The sequence below is a fragment of the Phyllobates terribilis genome, unplaced genomic scaffold (assembly GCF_046119375.1).
Source record: "Phyllobates terribilis strain yellow unplaced genomic scaffold, ASM4611937v1 Scaffold_29__1_contigs__length_15306474, whole genome shotgun sequence".
NCBI lineage: Eukaryota > Metazoa > Chordata > Amphibia > Anura > Dendrobatidae > Phyllobates > Phyllobates terribilis.
Window position 1 is genome coordinate 10,283,553 of NW_027362789.1, and position 17,095 is coordinate 10,300,647.

Here is a 17,095-nt window from a genome sequence, read left to right on the forward strand (position 1 = left end):
TTCTTATTAGATACACAGGCGGTGCAGCTTGCTTCGCAGCTGGGCTACTACGCCCAAAGTATTGCCTAGGCTAGATGCAGTTAAAAATTCTACGCTGACTAGCAGACACTGAAGATTTGGAGCAGACCTCTGAGTAAACAGCTCTTCAGACTCAATCATCTGTGTTACCCCAAGCCATAGTGTATGTAGTTTCTTACAGTTAAAAGGGGGGGGGAGCGACCCAACCCACCTGGAATTGACGATGCCAACGTCACGTAAGACACAGCAAGGGGACTCCAAAAAGAGTTTCCATTTTTTCCCAAAATTGTGGCACAGACACCACTTAACCCTAGAACGCATACCTGGGGCCTCGCAGTCCCGCCCTGTTAATTGTTTTCTATTTTCTGCAAGATTACTTTAGTTAGAATTTTGAAACTCTAGGTATTCTTCATGTATATAGTTGTTTGTCATTTGAGTTTGAGTTATTCAATGTTATTTGCACACGGGCCTAAAAGGCCCCAGGTATATGAAAGTGTAGATTTTTATGGTCATGCGTTCTAGGGTTAAGTGGCATCAATTGCCCCACAGTTGCTTAAAACGGTTGGTGAGGTGATATTACCAAATCCTCAAGCTTTTAGCCTCCCAAGGATAACACAGGATTAGAAAAGTCCTTGCGAATCCATGATTTGTTCATCTTTATGAACGTGAGTCTGTCTACATTCTCAGTGGACAGCCGCGTGCGCTTATCTGTCAGCACACCATCAGCAGCGCTGAACACACGTTCAGAGAGAACACTGGCTGCAGGGCATGACAAGATCTCCAAGGCGTGAGTGGCGAGCTCCGGCCATTTTTCCAGATTGGAATACCAAAATGAGCAAGGGTCCAGTGACACAGTCATGGCTTCGATGTTCACTTGGAGATACTCCTGCACCATCCTCTCTAGGCATTGACTATGTGTCAGACTTCTTGTCTCCTGTGGCCTTGCAAAGGATGGTCTAAAAAAGTGGTGAAACGATTTCACAAAATTGCTGTTACCAGCAGATACTGTGTTACTGTTACGGTTTGAGTGATGAAGACTCGACAGTCCCGAGGTTGGCCAGTTAGAACTGTGAGATTCACTTCGTGCACCACTGGTGTTTTGTGGAAAAGCACATGTAAGATTCTGCAACAGCGTCTGCAGATACTCCTGCATGCGTCAATCCCTTTTTATGGCAGGAATTATTTCGGCAAATTTACTTTTGTACCGGGGATCTAAGAGTGTGGCAACCCAGTAGTCAAGATTACTTCGAATTCTGCAATCTGAGGGTCATGTTGCAGGTAGTGCAGCAAGAAGGCACTCATGTGTCTTGCGCATCCAGGAGGACCAAGTCCTTGTTGTGTTGGTAGCGAAGTAAGAATCATGCTTCTTTCCTCTGCCCTCTCCCCCCAACCTCGCACAACAGAAATGTGATCAAGGTCTCCCTCATCTGATGAGTCTTCCATGCCCATCGCCAGTTCATCCTCCACTTCTTCCTCGGCTCCTGCACCTTCCTCAACAGTTTGGCTGCTACCATGCGCCCTGTTTAATCCCTCTCCCCCACCCTCCCATGCCTGCCTCCTTGGTGCTGCCAACCGTCTGGACCTTGGAGATGTTATCCCTTCCGCATACGACTCCTCCTCTACTTCCTCCACCTCCTCTTGTCCGACCACCTGACTCTGAATTCTGTTTAATGTGTGCTCCAGCATGTAAATCACCGGAATAGTTATGCTGATAATGGCATCGTCGTCAGCACTAAACATCTTCGTCGCCATTTCAAAACTGTGCAGAAAGGTGTGTGGCGCCCCTGAGGGTGCAGTCACCACAGAGTTACTGCATCTCACCCAGAGGTGTGGTATCTCACCCTCAGGTAAGGAAGGCGTATGGCTCGGGACCCTAACACCTGCATCCAACACATACCCGCAGTGGGGTTAGGGCGAGATTGCTCCTAAGGGAGAGCACAGTCCCAGGTCCCTAGCTGGTGGGAGGATCCTATGTAGTGGGTGCTTAGGGGAGCAGCTTAGGGGAGCACATGACAGGGAGAGTATAAATAGGAAGCCATCTTAGAAAGAGCAAGCCAGTCAGAGGAGGAAAAGTGACAGGAGCAGAGGCTCGGCATGAGCTCTGCTCCGGAGGCGGGCCTAGCCTGGGAGGCCCAGGACTGAAGGAGAGAAGAGAGGAGTGGGAGCAGGAAGGCTCCAGGAACCGAAGGGACCCTAGGGCTACGGGCCGTGCAGAAGGCCACCTGTACTCCCGCTGCTACCAGGAGGTAGAGGGGTCAGGCCAGATAAGGGGAACCGGTCCCTCAACTAGAGGAGAAACAGCAAGGCTCAACTAGAAACCGGAGGCTGCAGCATTTCATGTACTGCAGGCAAAAGTCCACACCAGTCTCACTAAGAAGGTAGCCACATAGGACCCAGGGGACGGAACACAAGTCGCCCGCCAAGGCCCGAGGATACCGGATAGAAGTGTCACTGGGTGTGAGGTGCAGGGAGAAGGCCAGAGAAAGGACACACAGAAGGGGGTCCTGCTAAGTACTCCGGAGCTATCTGGGGGTGGACTGAGCCCCTCACTGAGTACGCACAGCACGACGGGTGAGATAGCTCTGGTACCTGTAATCTGGACTGCAACAACTGTGAGTAAAGATCTTGGGACTGCATCACACGGACTCTGTGTTCATTACTGACTCCCTGCACTACAACCACCATCATCCACCCACACTGCCCTGAAGCTACACTCTTCCTGTGGTGAGTAATAATACCATTACAGCAAAACCACCAGCTTCAGAGGACTGTTCCGCAGCGGCGGCCCCTTTGGCCGCACTCCACAGGTGGCGTAGTCGGACATTATAAAATCCATATATACAAATTACCGTTGGATTGACCGCCCTGGGTCACGGACCGGGTCACCGCCACAGTGACTACAACCCCCAGCGTCTACCGGCCCGGCTCCGGGTACCCCACGGCCCAGGGGGCGCGTCAACTTCATAGGTCCCTGATCTGAGACCACTCCTGCTGTGTGATTTGCCCCACCTCTGGATCTCGTTGGCCCAGGCTATACTTCAGAAACTTTTGCACCAGGGCTTGTCGGTGCTGCCACAGTCGCTGCAACATGTGCAGAGTTGAATTCCACCGTGTCGGCACATCGCATTTCAGCCGGTGAACTGGCAGGCCCAACGACTTCTGTAGAGATGTAAGTCGTTGAGCTGCGGGATGCGAACGGCGGAAGTGAGTACACAGCGACCGTGCCCTCTGCAGAAGGCCATCTAGTCCGGGATAGTGGGCTAAAAATTTATGGACAACCAGGTTCAACACGTGAGCCATACAAGGCACGTGTGTAACATTGCCCCGGCGAAGGGCCGCACCCAGGTTTGCAGCATTGTCGCACACGGCCTTCCCTGGTTGCAGGTCCAGTGGAGACAACCATTCATGAAACTGGGTCTCCAGAGCTGACCACAAGTCCTCAGCTGTGTGACTCACATTTCCCAGACATTTCAAAGTAAACACTGATGCCGTTGAGCCCTGCTGCCAGCATAGTAAGGAGGTGCGCAGTTAGAAAGCAGGTGGCATTACCAGACAGGCTTTGGGTGCAGGTGGAGGACCGAGAGGAGGTTGAGGAGGCAGAAGCAGTGGAGGAACTTCTAGATAAAGAGGATTGACGTACAACTCGTGGGGACGGCAAGACTTGGACAGCAGCCCCTTGTCCTGCTGTCACCATAGTTACCCAGTGCCCTGTCAGCGACATGTAACGCCCCTGTCCATGCCTACTCGTCCAAGTGTCTGTGGTGAAATGCACCCTGTCACACACAGAGTTTCTCAAAGAAGCGGTGATGTTGTGTGCGACATGCTGGTGGAGCGCAGGCACACCTTTCTTTGAGAAGTAGTGCCGACTGGGCATCTGGTACTGGGGCACTGCGACGGACATAAGGTCTCAAAAATCCACTGTGTCCTCCAGGCGGAAAGGCAGCATTTCTGTAGCCAAGAGCTTGCAGATGGTGAAATTCAACCTCTTAGCTTTCTCATGGCTAGGAGGAAATTGTCTTTTACTTGTCCACATCTGAGGGACCGAGGGCTGGCTGTTGTGCTTTGACGGGGTTGAGTAGGGTGTCCCTGGCAAACTGCCGGTCTGTGAGGAAGATGCAGGCGGACATGTTAGGTTGCCTTGATCCAAAGGTGGTGCTCTCGATGTCAGAGAGCTCTCAACACCAGCAGGTGTTTCCACTTCCCAATGAACTGACGACCTGCCAATCACACTGGCTGTTGCAGGTAAAGAGGTGGCAGGTCTGCGTCCAAAAACATGTGTGACTGCTGTCCCCCCAGTCACAGAGGATGAAGAGGCCGCGGATGCACAAGATGGGGCAGACGGTGGTTGGCCCAGCCTGCTAGGCCGCATTGTAGCACAGTGAGCTTCCCACTGCAACTTATGCTTCATATCCATGTGACGGTACATGCATGAAGTACTCAAACTATGGATTTTTTGGCCTCTACTTAGCTTTTGGTGACAAATATTACAGATAACACGAGTTGGGTCATCCTTATCGATCTGAATAAATGCCCAGGCTATGCAAGGCTTAGAGCCCATGCGACCTGAAGAGCCACTACGACTTGTGGTCAGAGGCGGAGTTGTGGTTGAGGATGCAGTTGTTGACGTGCTTCCAGTACTCCGTCTCTGTCCAGGAAGGCGCAACCTAACCTCGTCGTCAATAGCATCTGTGACGCCCCGCTGCGCTTGGTATCACAGATCCTAGAAGAGTGTATTGATGGAATCCTCCACAAGAGGCCCCCATAAACATTCACACATCTCCACCTTCCACCTCAGACCAGCAGAGGGAGCCCGTTAGGGATATAAATAGGGAAGGTGGAGCTAGGCAGTTCAGTTCCCCTGAAGAGTTCCTGCAGTAGAGAAGCCTAAGAGAGGTCAGTCTGCAGTGGAGCTCAGTCTAGTCTAGAGAACTCAGTTAATAGTTCAGCAGTGGAGCACGAGGCTCCTGCTAGCTAGATTCAGGGAGCCCAGATAGAGCTTAAGGTGTGCCAGCGTCATAAGATCGGTGAAGCGCGGCAAGCTGCCGTTAGTGTGTATAGCCTATTGAGGGCCCGAGTAGGCCGAAGGCGAGTGGCTAGTTAGTACATAAGGGGCAGAGGAGCTTAACCAGCTCACCCCGAAGCATTTACCGGACACCGGATCCGAGCTTACCGGGATCTCTATGACCCAGTAAGGCATAACCGGAATCCCTGGAGAACTATAAGTCCCAGGATCGCTAAGGTGCTGATACGTAACAGAGCCAGGAGACGCTTAGGCCCCGCATACTGGGAGCGTGAACTTCAAGAGAAGGCCCTACCACAAGGTCAGCCAGCGCAGGACAGAGACAAAGTTAGGCCTAGCTCCAGGCAGGTCAGAAACTTACTGCGCAGAGGCAAGAAACAGGAGGCCCTACACCCGCTCATTGGGGAGGATCCTGATATGCACCCTTCACCCTACAGTGCTCCAGGATGTGCCTGAATTTCCTCCAGTAAAAGGTACTGAAGTGACTACCGTGTCCGTTTCCGTTCTTGCTCTGACCCAGCTGGGTCTCGCCTGTCCTGCATTCCCCCTGCATACGCTGCCCTGAGACCTAGCTCCACCTGTGGGGAGCTATACCATCGAGCTGCCTTATCACGGGCCTCAGTGGACAGCTGCAGCGCTGGTGCATCTCACCAGATACCACAGGTGGTGTCACAAACTCTTATAAAATTAACAATTATCCACCCTTTTAAAGAGTGACCCCAGGGTACGGGCCAGGGAGCCGACCACCGCGACATCCCAAAGGCCAGGCAAAGGCCCAGGTGACCTCATCGACTGGCTGACTGTGGGTTGACAGTAAGTGGGATCTCCAACCTTGTCATCATCACCCTGTGTGTTATCACACCCGTCGTCCTCAAAGCCAACCTCTTCCTGCCCTGACCGAAAAGTCAAGTTGTCGCTCCAATCAGGTATTTGAGTCTCATCATCGTCTTCATCATTGTCTCCACCAACAGGAGTTACAGTTTGGGAACAAGGGTCTACATTATGCTCAGAACCTTCTTCATCTGGTCCTGGATCCGACTTATAAAGATTCTGGGCATCAGTGCAGATCATTTCCTCGTCTGGATTAACAGAAGCTCTGGAGCAGACCTCCGTTTCCCAGGCTATAGTATGAGTAAACAGCTGTGCAGACTCAACCATCTGTGTTACCCCATACTCAGACGGGCAGCTGGAGACTTGGGAGCTGTGAGGAAGCAAGTGCGATTGGGGTGACACCTCTGAGGACTGGAGTATTTGTGATGTTGAAGTTGAGGTGGAGGAGAGCCCACTTGAAGGACCACTTGATATCCGCTGAAGCACCTGCTGTTTTTGTGCCTCATCTGGAATTTGTAGCGATGGGCGTGTCCGTAACAAAGGGATCGTATCACATTGTCCACGAAAAGAAGTAGACATGTTAGTTTGGCTGGAAGATGGTCTTTCTTCTGCAGATGTTACTCCCCCCCACCGCGGGGGGCTCGACCCACCAGCGGACAGGCACCAGTATTAGGAGAGGGGGGCTGGCCGTCAGGGTCCACCGCGGCTCTGGCACAAACCCGGCGACATGGAGGTGGCACGGGCAGGAACGGACTGGCCGTGTCGGCTTCTCACTTTTTGGATTTTAGAAGGGCATGACATGCCTATATCTGTGTCTCCCCCTCCTTTTACTCCTCCACCTCTTTTCTTTTCGCATGACTATATGTACTTGTCACTTTTCCATGTGTTAGTTATGTCTTCTGAGCAGTTTGTCAGCTTTTGGACACCTTTGAAGGTGTTTTCTATGTGTTTCTATGTGTTTTTGTTTGCCTGCCATTGGTTTTAACGGTGTTCGAAGGTGTTCGACGAACAGTTCGACGAACAGTTCGGCGAACACACGGGTGTTCGACGAACCGAACCGAACTCGAACACTACGGGGGTGGCTCAACACTATTGTCAACCTCTAGATCCCTTACATGCCTGCACTTTTCGGCTTGCTGCTGCAGCAATCCACGCGTTTTAGATCTGCATGACTCCAACTATTTTAGCACAGCACCCTCACCCCCTGCTGTTCCCACCCGCCTCAACACCGGTGGAAGGGAGGAGAACCAATTCAGGGGGGGACGAGCAGCTGTCTACCCTTAGCAGGAGTGTTGCTGATTACTTACCTTTCCTGCTGCTGCTGGCTGTCCAGCAGCAGACTGAAGGTGGCTGCTGCCGTGCGTTGGTATATAAAGGCTCAGAGCCTATTATGACCCGCGCAGCCAGTGTTCCATTGCCACATTCCATCTACTGCAGGCAGGATACCTGGCTGGTTGAACGGCACTGAGAAGCTCACAGAGACCGCCATAAGCAACAGTTTAAAAGAATGCCACAGACTAATCAACCAAACTTTTTGGGCTGGGTTATTTTTTATAGTCTGCAGGCGTTAAATGAAAGAAGTCAGTGTTCCACCAGAGGGAGACAACGTTTCAGAAAAGGCATTGGAGCAAGCCAAAAAAGACATTTTAAGTGCAGCAGAGTAACCAGCGCACATACTTGTTAGCTCAGGTGAGTTTAAATGGCTGCTGTTGATAACAAGGGCATTTGCTAAATAGATGGTGTGTGTGCAACAATATACTGAAAGAACAATTATATTGTGCAGCTTATCTCACCACCTATAATTAGTTAGGTGAAAGCTCCAAAATGCTTGCCTAATATGGCTGCTTATCCAAAAGGAAGTAAAGAGGGAGAGCTAGATAGATAGCATTGCATTACAGTACATGGCTATGCAATGCTGAGTTGCTGAAGTTGAACCAAAATGAGTTTGTCATCTGGCTTCTGCAACTTTTAACATGAAAAATACAATGAGGAGAAGAAAAGCAAAGCCAAAAAGTCCATCCAAAAATCCGACAAACAAGCAAAAGCAACAAAAAGCATTGAATTCAATTCTTTCTGATTTTAGAAACTGCATTAAAGAATGAGTGCACCGGTCCTGGAAATGCTGCAATACCAGGTCAATGCGTGGAGTGGACAGAGCAAGCTCTTTTACCATCTCCCTGTTCTAAAAATCCATTTAATATATGGTCCCCAGATAGGGGACGTATCAGATATTAAACTGATAAGAACAGATACTACACTTGATCTTAGCCAAAAGGCCGAGAAGCGATAACCAGAATTGGTTTCGGCCTACGATGCCACCCTCGGATCCTGAAAAGTCCATTTGTGGAGATGGCCACCTGGACTCCCGTTAAGAAGACATGTTGTCAACCTCTAGATCCCTTACATGCCTGCACTTTTCGGCTTGCTGCTGCAGCAATCCACGCGTTTTAGATCTGCATGACTCCAACTATTTTAGCACAGCACCCTCACCCCCTGCTGTTCCCACCCGCCTCAACACCGGTGGAAGGGAGGAGAACCAATTAAGGGGGGGACGAGCAGCTGTCTACCCTTAGCAGGAGTGTTGCTGATTACTTACCTTTCCTGCTGCTGCTGGCTGTCCAGCAGCAGACTGAAGGTGGCTGCTGCCGTGCGCTGGTATATAAAGGCTCAGAGCCTATTATGACCCGCGCAGCCAGTGTTCCATTGCCACATTCCATCTACTGCAGGCAGGATACCTGGCTGGTTGAACGGCACTGAGAAGCTCACAGAGACCGCCATAAGCAACAGTTTAAAAGAATGCCACAGACTAATCAACCAAACTTTTTCGGTTGGGTTATTTTTTATAGTCTGCAGGCGTTAAATGAAAGAAGTCAGTGTTCCACCAGAAGGAGACAACGTTTCAGAAAAGGCATTGGAGCAAGCCAAAAAAGACATTTTAAGTGCAGCAGAGTAACCAGCGCACATACCTGTTAGCTCAGGTGAGTTTAAATGGCTGCTGTTGATAACAAGGGCATTTGCTAAATAGATGGTGTGTGTGCAACAATATACTGAAAGAACAATTATATTGTGCAGCTTATCTCACCACCTGTAATTAGTTAGGTGAAAGCTCCAAAATGCTTGCCTAATATGGCTGTTTATCCAAAAGGAAGTAAAGAGGGAGAGCTAGATAGAGAGCATTGCATTACAGTACATGGCTATGCAATGCAGAGTTGCTGAAGTTGAACCAAAATGAGTTTGTCATCTGGCTTCTGCAACTTTTAACATGAAAAATACAATGAGGAGAAGAAATGCAAAGCCAAAAAGTCCATCCAAAAATCCGACAAACAAGCAAAAGCAACAAAAAGCATTGAATTCAATTCTTTCTGATTTTAGAAACTGCATTAAAGAATGAGTGCACTGGTCCTGGAAATGCTGCAATACCAGGTCAATGCGTGGAGTGGACAGAGCAAGCTCTTTTACCATCTCCCTGTTCTAAAAATCCATTTAATATAAGTCCCCAGATAGGGGACGTATCAGATATTAAACTGATAAGAACAGATACTACACTTGATCTTAGCCAAAAGGCCGAGAAGCGATAACCAGAATTGGTTGTGGCCTACGGTGCCACCCTCGGATCCTGAAAAGTCCATTTGTGGAGATGGCCACCTGGACCCCCGTTAAGAAGACATGTTGTCAACCTCTAGATCCCTTACATGCCTGCACTTTTCGGCTTGCTGCTGCAGCAATCCACGCGTTTTAGATCTGCATGACTCCAACTATTTTAGCACAGCACCCTCACCCCCTGCTGTTCCCACCCGCCTCAACACCGGTGGAAGGGAGGAGAACCAATTAAGGGGGGGACGAGCAGCTGTCTACCCTTAGCAGGAGTGTTGCTGATTACTTACCTTTCCTGCTGCTGCTGGCTGTCCAGCAGCAGACTGAAGATGGCTGCTGCCGTGCGCTGGTATATAAAGGCTCAGAGCCTATTATGACCCGCGCAGCCAGTGTTCCATTGCCACATTCCATCTACTGCAGGCAGGATACCTGGCTGGTTGAACGGCACTGAGAAGCTCACAGAGACCGCCATAAGCAACAGTTTAAAAGAATGCCACAGACTAACCAACCAAACTTTTTGGGTTGGGTTATTTTTTATTGTCTGCAGGCGTTAAATGAAAGAAGTCAGTGTTCCACCAGAGGGAGACAACGTTTCAGAAAAGGCATTGGAGCAAGCCAAAAAAGACATTTTAAGTGCAGCAGAGTAACCAGCGCACATACCTGTTAGCTCAGGTGAGTTTAAATGGCTGCTGTTGATAACAAGGGCATTTGCTAAATAGATGGTGTGTGTGCAACAATATACTGAAAGAACAATTATATTGTGCAGCTTATCTCACCACCTGTAATTAGTTAGGTGAAAGCTCCAAAATGCTTGCCTAATATGGCTGTTTATCCAAAAGGAAGTAAAGAGGGAGAGCTAGATAGATAGCATTGCATTACAGTACATGGCTATGCAATGCAAAGTTGCTGAAGTTGAACCAAAATGAGTTTGTCATCTGGCTTCTGCAACTTTTAACATGAAAAATACAATGAGGAGAAGAAAAGCAAAGCCAAAAAGTCCATCCAAAAATCCGACAAACAAGCAAAAGCAACAAAAAGCATTGAATTCAATTCTTTCTGATTTTAGAAACTGCATTAAAGAATGAGTGCACTGGTCCTGGAAATGCTGCAATACCAGGTCAATGCGTGGAGTGGACAGAGCAAGCTCTTTTACCATCTCCCTGTTCTAAAAATCCATTTAATATAAGTCCCCAGATAGGGGACGTATCAGATATTAAACTGATAAGAACAGATACTACACTTGATCTTAGCCAAAAGGCCGAGAAGCGATAACCAGAATTGGTTTCGGCCTACGGTGCCACCCTCGGATCCTGAAAAGTCCATTTGTGGAGATGGCCACCTGGACCCCCGTTAAGAAGACATGTTGTCAACCTCTAGATCCCTTACATGCCTGCACTTTTCGGCTTGCTGCTGCAGCAATCCACGCGTTTTAGATCTGCATGACTCCAACTATTTTAGCACAGCACCCTCACCCCCTGCTGTTCCCACCCGCCTCAACACCGGTGGAAGGGAGGAGAACCAATTAAGGGGGGGACGAGCAGCTGTCTACCCTTAGCAGGAGTGTTGCTGATTACTTACATTTCCTGCTGCTGCTGGCTGTCCAGCAGCAGACTGAAGGTGGCTGCTGCCGTGCGCTGGTATATAAAGGCTCAGAGCCTATTATGACCCGCGCAGCCAGTGTTCCATTGCCACATTCCATCTACTGCAGGCAGGATACCTGGCTGGTTGAACGGCACTGAGAAGCTCACAGAGACCGCCATAAGCAACAGTTTAAAAGAATGCCACAGACTAATCAACCAAACTTTTTGGGTTGGGTTATTTTTTATATTTTGAAAAGAAAATCGCCGCACTGTGGTCTAATGGTGCTCAAGTAGGGGCCGAACCCGCAGATATATGAAAAAAGCCTTGGCACTCGGAATGTTTCCAAATGTGAAAATTTTATTATTGCAGTCCAAAATATTATAAAATGTTTCGGTCTTAGTGACCTTCATCAGTTAACTGCAAAATGTAACATAATGTGAGTACAGAAAATACAATACATATATTAAATACAATAGACATTCAAATTTTATACATGTAAGGGACAGGACCACTGACAAGGAAAGACAACGTGAGGATGGTAATTAGGAGGGATAGGGGACAGGGATGCGGATCTATAAGCAGCGCTCAGTAGATTAAGGCAGACTACACATACCGCATGTTAGAATGTGGCTAAGGATACTGATATTCACTCAGTATGGACGATAATGGTAAGGACCACCTAGAATCAATAATATAAGTGAGCATGTATACAGAAGCTAGTATGTTACACAGGGAGTGCTGTGTTAGTGACAGAGGGCATTACCTTATTGCTTCATATGACCTGGATGGCGCCAGAACGCGGTATCCACCGCTTGTTGTGGTAGCCAGTGTGTGTGAGAAGGTTCTCATTTATGCAGGAGCTAATAGAGCCCTGCGCAGGTGCTGCTGGGGTTAATTAGCGTGCACTTGGGAGGCTGAGCGCGCGGGACCGGAAGTAGCTCGATGACGTCACCGGAAGTGACGTTCCCTAGTGATGATTGCGTTCCACAGTCACTGTGTTTGCGTTCCAGCTAGCAGGAAGCGCTAGTACGTGCTAGTAGAGAAGAGGGGCGCTTTCCTGGACTAGGGTATAACTGAGTAGGGCTTTCAGAGAGGAGGAGGAGGAGAGGACCAAGGGTAGGGAACATCTGAAACAAAAATAATCGCCATTAATATCATGATATACTGAACAAAATCGCACAGCTTGAAAAGGATAATAGTTGAACTATAGTAGAAGAATAATTTATATACAGTCTATTCACATAAGTGCCTAAAACCAGAAAGCTGTAAATTTATACATAAGGCATTTTGCAATGAGCGGTATGTATACAATACTGCGTTAGTAAATAAGTCTATGTACCTGTGTCTGCATTACATTGTGTGTCTGCATTTCATTGTGTGACACCTGTATGTATACAAATGGTGATCTAGTTTTCCTCGTGTGGATGTTGGATATTCATGTACACAGATACACCTACATATTCCCATTAATGTATATACGTACATGAAAAACTTACAGAGAAAAGTGTATAGAGAAAATATAGACATAAATCCCAGCATATTGTTACATAGGTGCTAGATGACTGTCTGGGCTGTCTAGACAATGGGTGAGTATCCATTAGGTGAAGGATAGTAAGTCGTATTTGCGGTTGAGGCCTTTGGGTGATAGAGACTCTAGAGTGTGTATCCAGAAGGCCTCTCTCTGTTTAAGGAGGCGGATACGATCGCCACCACGTCTTGGTTGTGGAACCTGTTCTAGGACTTGATACTTCAGTTGAGATATATTATGTCCTTTACTGATAAAGTGGTGTGGAATGGGTAGTAATAGGTTTTTGCAGCGGATTGTGGACTTGTGTTTAGAGATCCTGTCCCTAACGGATTGGGTGGTCTCACCTATATATATCTTGCCACAAGGGCATTTGATAAGGTATACCACAAAGGAACTTTCACAGGTGAAGTAGCCTTTGATGTGAAATTTCTTACCCGTATATGGGTGGTGAATGGTATTTCCTCGTAGGACGTTATTGCATTGTCTGCATTGGAGGCATGGGAATGTGCCGGTTTTGGGGTTCTGCAGGAATCGTTGTGTGGGTCCCTGTTTGGTGACGCCTATATCTGCCCGAACTAAAGAATCTCTGAGATTGCGGGCCCGTTTGAAGCAGGGCAAAAAGGGCTTCTGTAAGCTAGGGATAGTAGGATAGCCTGAGCCCAGTATATTCCAGTTTTTTCGGATTGTTTTATGTAAAACATATGCATAGGGGTGAAAAGTGTGGACAAAAGGAATCCGGTCGGAATTATCATTGCGAGGCCGAGGCTCTGTTTGTTGAATTAAGTAAAGATGGAGGGTATCCTCTGGAGATGAACTTAGAGCCCATTTCTTGTAGCCTTTCATGGCGTGTACTGGGATCTGATACTATCCTCTCTACTCTCTTGAGCTGGGACCTAGGGATAGATCTTTTGATATGTGCCGGATGATTGCTGGAATAGTGGAGTAGTCCGTTGCAGTCCGTCGGTTTAGAATACAGGTCTGTGGAGAGGAAGCCATCGTCATCTTTGATGACGACAGTGTCCAAGAAGCTTACTTTATGCTGGTCATAGGTGACAGTAAAACCTAGATCAGGCCAGGCTGTGTTGAGGAGGTTGAAGAACGTGTTCAGGGTTTCCGGGGTGCCATTCCAGATGCAAAAGATGTCATCAATGTATCTCTTCCAGAGTACGGAATGTGTCTGGAAGAGAGGGTTAGTATAGACTACCTGGGTCTCGAAGGCTGCCATGTAGCAGTTAGCATACGGTGGCGCTACGTTCGAGCCCATAGCCGTCCCTTTGACCTGGAGATAGTACTTATCTTGGAACATGAAGTAGTTTTTGTGAAGTACTATGGTGAGTAGGTCAATTACCAGGTCAGTAAGTCTAGGGTCAGTGTCGGACTCCTTAAGCAGGGACTCCACCGTGTAGATGCCCTGATTATGAGCTATAGAGGTATATAGATTCTTGACGTCAAATGACACTAGAAGAGAAGCGGCGGGAACTTGTTGTAGATCAGATAATGTTTTCAGGAACATATCGGTGTCTAGCAAAAAGGCCGGGGTTTTCTGAATCAGGGGTGTGATGATTTTCTCGAGAAATCTGGACAACGGAGAAAAGATGGAGTCGGTGGAGGCAACTATGGGTCGTCCGGGTGGGTTAGTCAAGTCTTTATGTATCTTGGGTAGTATATAGAAAACTGGAGTGATAGGGTAAGTTTTGTTGAGAAATTCACCTGTCTTACTGTCGATAATACCCGTTTCTATGTATCTATTAACTGTAGTCCTAATGAGGTTGGTGAAGGAGGTGGTAGGGTCCTGAGGGAGTTGTCGATAGGTAGTCGTGTGATGCAATTGACGCTCTACCTCCCGGATATATTTGTCTCTATCCATGATCACTATAGCCCCTCCTTTGTCAGCGGGCTTAATGATCAGGTCTTTGTCATTTTTGAGGCTGGAGCTACAACGCTTCTACCACTCTCTTAGGCTCTCTTAGGCTCAAGACTCATTTCATGGATACCGACCTCCCCTCCTTAACAAAAAACCCAACCACCACGAGAATTAACACTGACGTGGTTATCACATCTCAGAGTCTGGGACTATTCAACAAAAGTATGTAGAGGCCTCCCCATGGCTCACATGCTCTGGAAACCTTTATTGGGTTCGTAGACTCAGCCTTCAGAGACCTAAGGACCAGTGTAGACAGAGGGAAACTCCATTATGAGCCCAATCTGTCTGCACTGGACCAACAGGCTCTCAATAGCCTCAAAAATGACAAAGACCTGATCATTAAGCCCGCTGACAAAGGAGGGGCTATAGTGATCATGGATAGAGACAAATATATCCGGGAGGTAGAGCGTCAATTGCATCACACGACTACCTATCGACAACTCCCTCAGGACCCTATCACCTCCTTCACCAACCTCATTAGGACTACAGTTAATAGATACATAGAAACGGGTATTATCGACAGTAAGACAGGTGAATTTCTCAACAAAACTTACCCTATCACTCCAGTTTTCTATATACTACCCAAGATACATAAAGACTTGACTAACCCACCCGGACGACCCATAGTTGCCTCCACCGACTCCATCTTTTCTCCGTTGTCCAGATTTCTCGAGAAAATCATCACACCCCTGATTCAGAAAACCCCGGCCTTTTTGCTAGACACCGATATGTTCCTGAAAACATTATCTGATCTACAACAAGTTCCCGCCGCTTCTCTTCTAGTGTCATTTGACGTCAAGAATCTATATACCTCTATAGCTCATAATCAGGGCATCTACACGGTGGAGTCCCTGCTTAAGGAGTCCGACACTGACCCTAGACTTACTGACCTGGTAATTGACCTACTCACCATAGTACTTCACAAAAACTACTTCATGTTCCAAGATAAGTACTATCTCCAGGTCAAAGGGACGGCTATGGGCTCGAACGTAGCGCCACCGTATGCTAACTGCTACATGGCAGCCTTCGAGACCCAGGTCGTCTATACTAACCCTCTCTTCCAGACACATTCCGTACTCTGGAAGAGATACATTGATGACATCTTTTGCATCTGGAATGGCACCCCCGAAACCCTGAACACGTTCTTCAACCTCCTCAACACAGCCTGGCCTGATCTAGGTTTTACTGTCACCTATGACCAGCTTCTTGGACACTGTCGTCATCAAAGATGACGATGGCTTCCTCTCCACAGACCTGTATTCTAAACTGACGGACTGCAACGGACTACTCCACTATTCCAGCAATCATCCGGCACATATCAAAAGATCTATCCCTAGGTCCCAGCTCAAGAGAGTAGAGAGGATAGTATCAGATCCCAGTACACGCCATCAAAGGCTACAAGAAATGGGCTCTAAGTTCATCTCCAGAGGATACCCTCCATCTTTACTAACAATTCAACAAACAGAGCATCGGCCTCGCAGCGATAATTCCGACCGGATTCCTTTTGTCCACACTTTTCACCCCTATGCATATGTTTTACATAAAACAATCCGAAAAAACTGGAATATACTGCGCTCAGGCTATCCTACTATCCCTAGCTTACAGAAGCCCTTTTTGCCCTGCTTCAAACGGGCCCGCAATCTCAGAGATTCTTTAGTTCGGGCAGATATAGGCGTCACCAAACAGGGACCCACACAACGATTCCTGCAGAACCCCAAAACCGGCACATTCCCATGCCTCCAATGCAGACAATGCAATAACGTCCTACGAGGAAATACCATTCACCACCCATATACGGGTAAGAAATTTCACATCAAAGGCTACTTCACCTGTGAAAGTTCCTTTGTGGTATACCTTATCAAATGCCCTTGTGGCAAGATATATATAGGTGAGACCACCCAATCCGTTAGGGACAGGATCTCTAAACACAAGTCCACAATCCGCTGCAAAAACCTATTACTACCCATTCCACACCACTTTATCAGTAAAGGACATAATATATCTCAACTGAAGTATCAAGTCCTAGAACAGGTTCCACAACCAAGACGTGGTGGCGATCGTATCCGCCTCCTTAAACAGAGAGAGGCCTTCTGGATACACACTCTAGAGTCTCTATCACCCAAAGGCCTCAACCGCGAATACGACTTACTATCCTTCACCTAATGGATACTCACCCATTGTCTAGACAGCCCAGACAGTCATCTAGCACCTATGTAATAATATGCTGGGATTTATGTCTATATTTTCTCTATACACTTTTCTCTGTACGTTTTTCATGTACGTATATACATTAATGGGAATATGTAGGTGTATCTGTGTACATGAATATCCAACATCCACACGAGGAAAACTAGATCACCATTTGTATACATACAGGTGTCACACAATGAAATGCAGACACACAATGTAATGCAGACACAGGTACATAGACTTATTTACTAACGCAGTATTGTATACATACCGCTCATTGCAAAATGCCTTATGTATAAATTTACAGCTTTCTGGTTTTAGGCACTTATGTGAATAGACTGTATATAAATTATTCATCTACTATAGTTCAACTATTATCCTTTTCAAGCTGTGCGATTTTGTTCAGTAT

At 47.6% G+C, this 17,095-nt stretch overlaps 3 non-coding genes across 3 annotated transcripts; all 3 read right to left on the reverse strand.

The window, feature by feature from the left end:
- Positions 1–7,966: 7,966 nt before the first annotated feature.
- On the reverse strand, positions 7,967–8,157 carry LOC141178727 (U2 spliceosomal RNA). Its single transcript, XR_012254851.1, has one exon. It is a non-coding gene; the product is annotated as a U2 spliceosomal RNA (small nuclear RNA).
- A 1,098-nt stretch (positions 8,158–9,255) lies between these two features.
- Positions 9,256–9,445, reverse strand: LOC141178740 (U2 spliceosomal RNA). The gene has a single exon (XR_012254857.1). It is a non-coding gene; the product is annotated as a U2 spliceosomal RNA (small nuclear RNA).
- Positions 9,446–10,543: 1,098 nt separating this feature from the next.
- LOC141178742 (U2 spliceosomal RNA) lies at positions 10,544–10,733 on the reverse strand. The gene has a single exon (XR_012254859.1). It is a non-coding gene; the product is annotated as a U2 spliceosomal RNA (small nuclear RNA).
- Between the last annotated feature and the right edge of the window lie 6,362 nt (positions 10,734–17,095).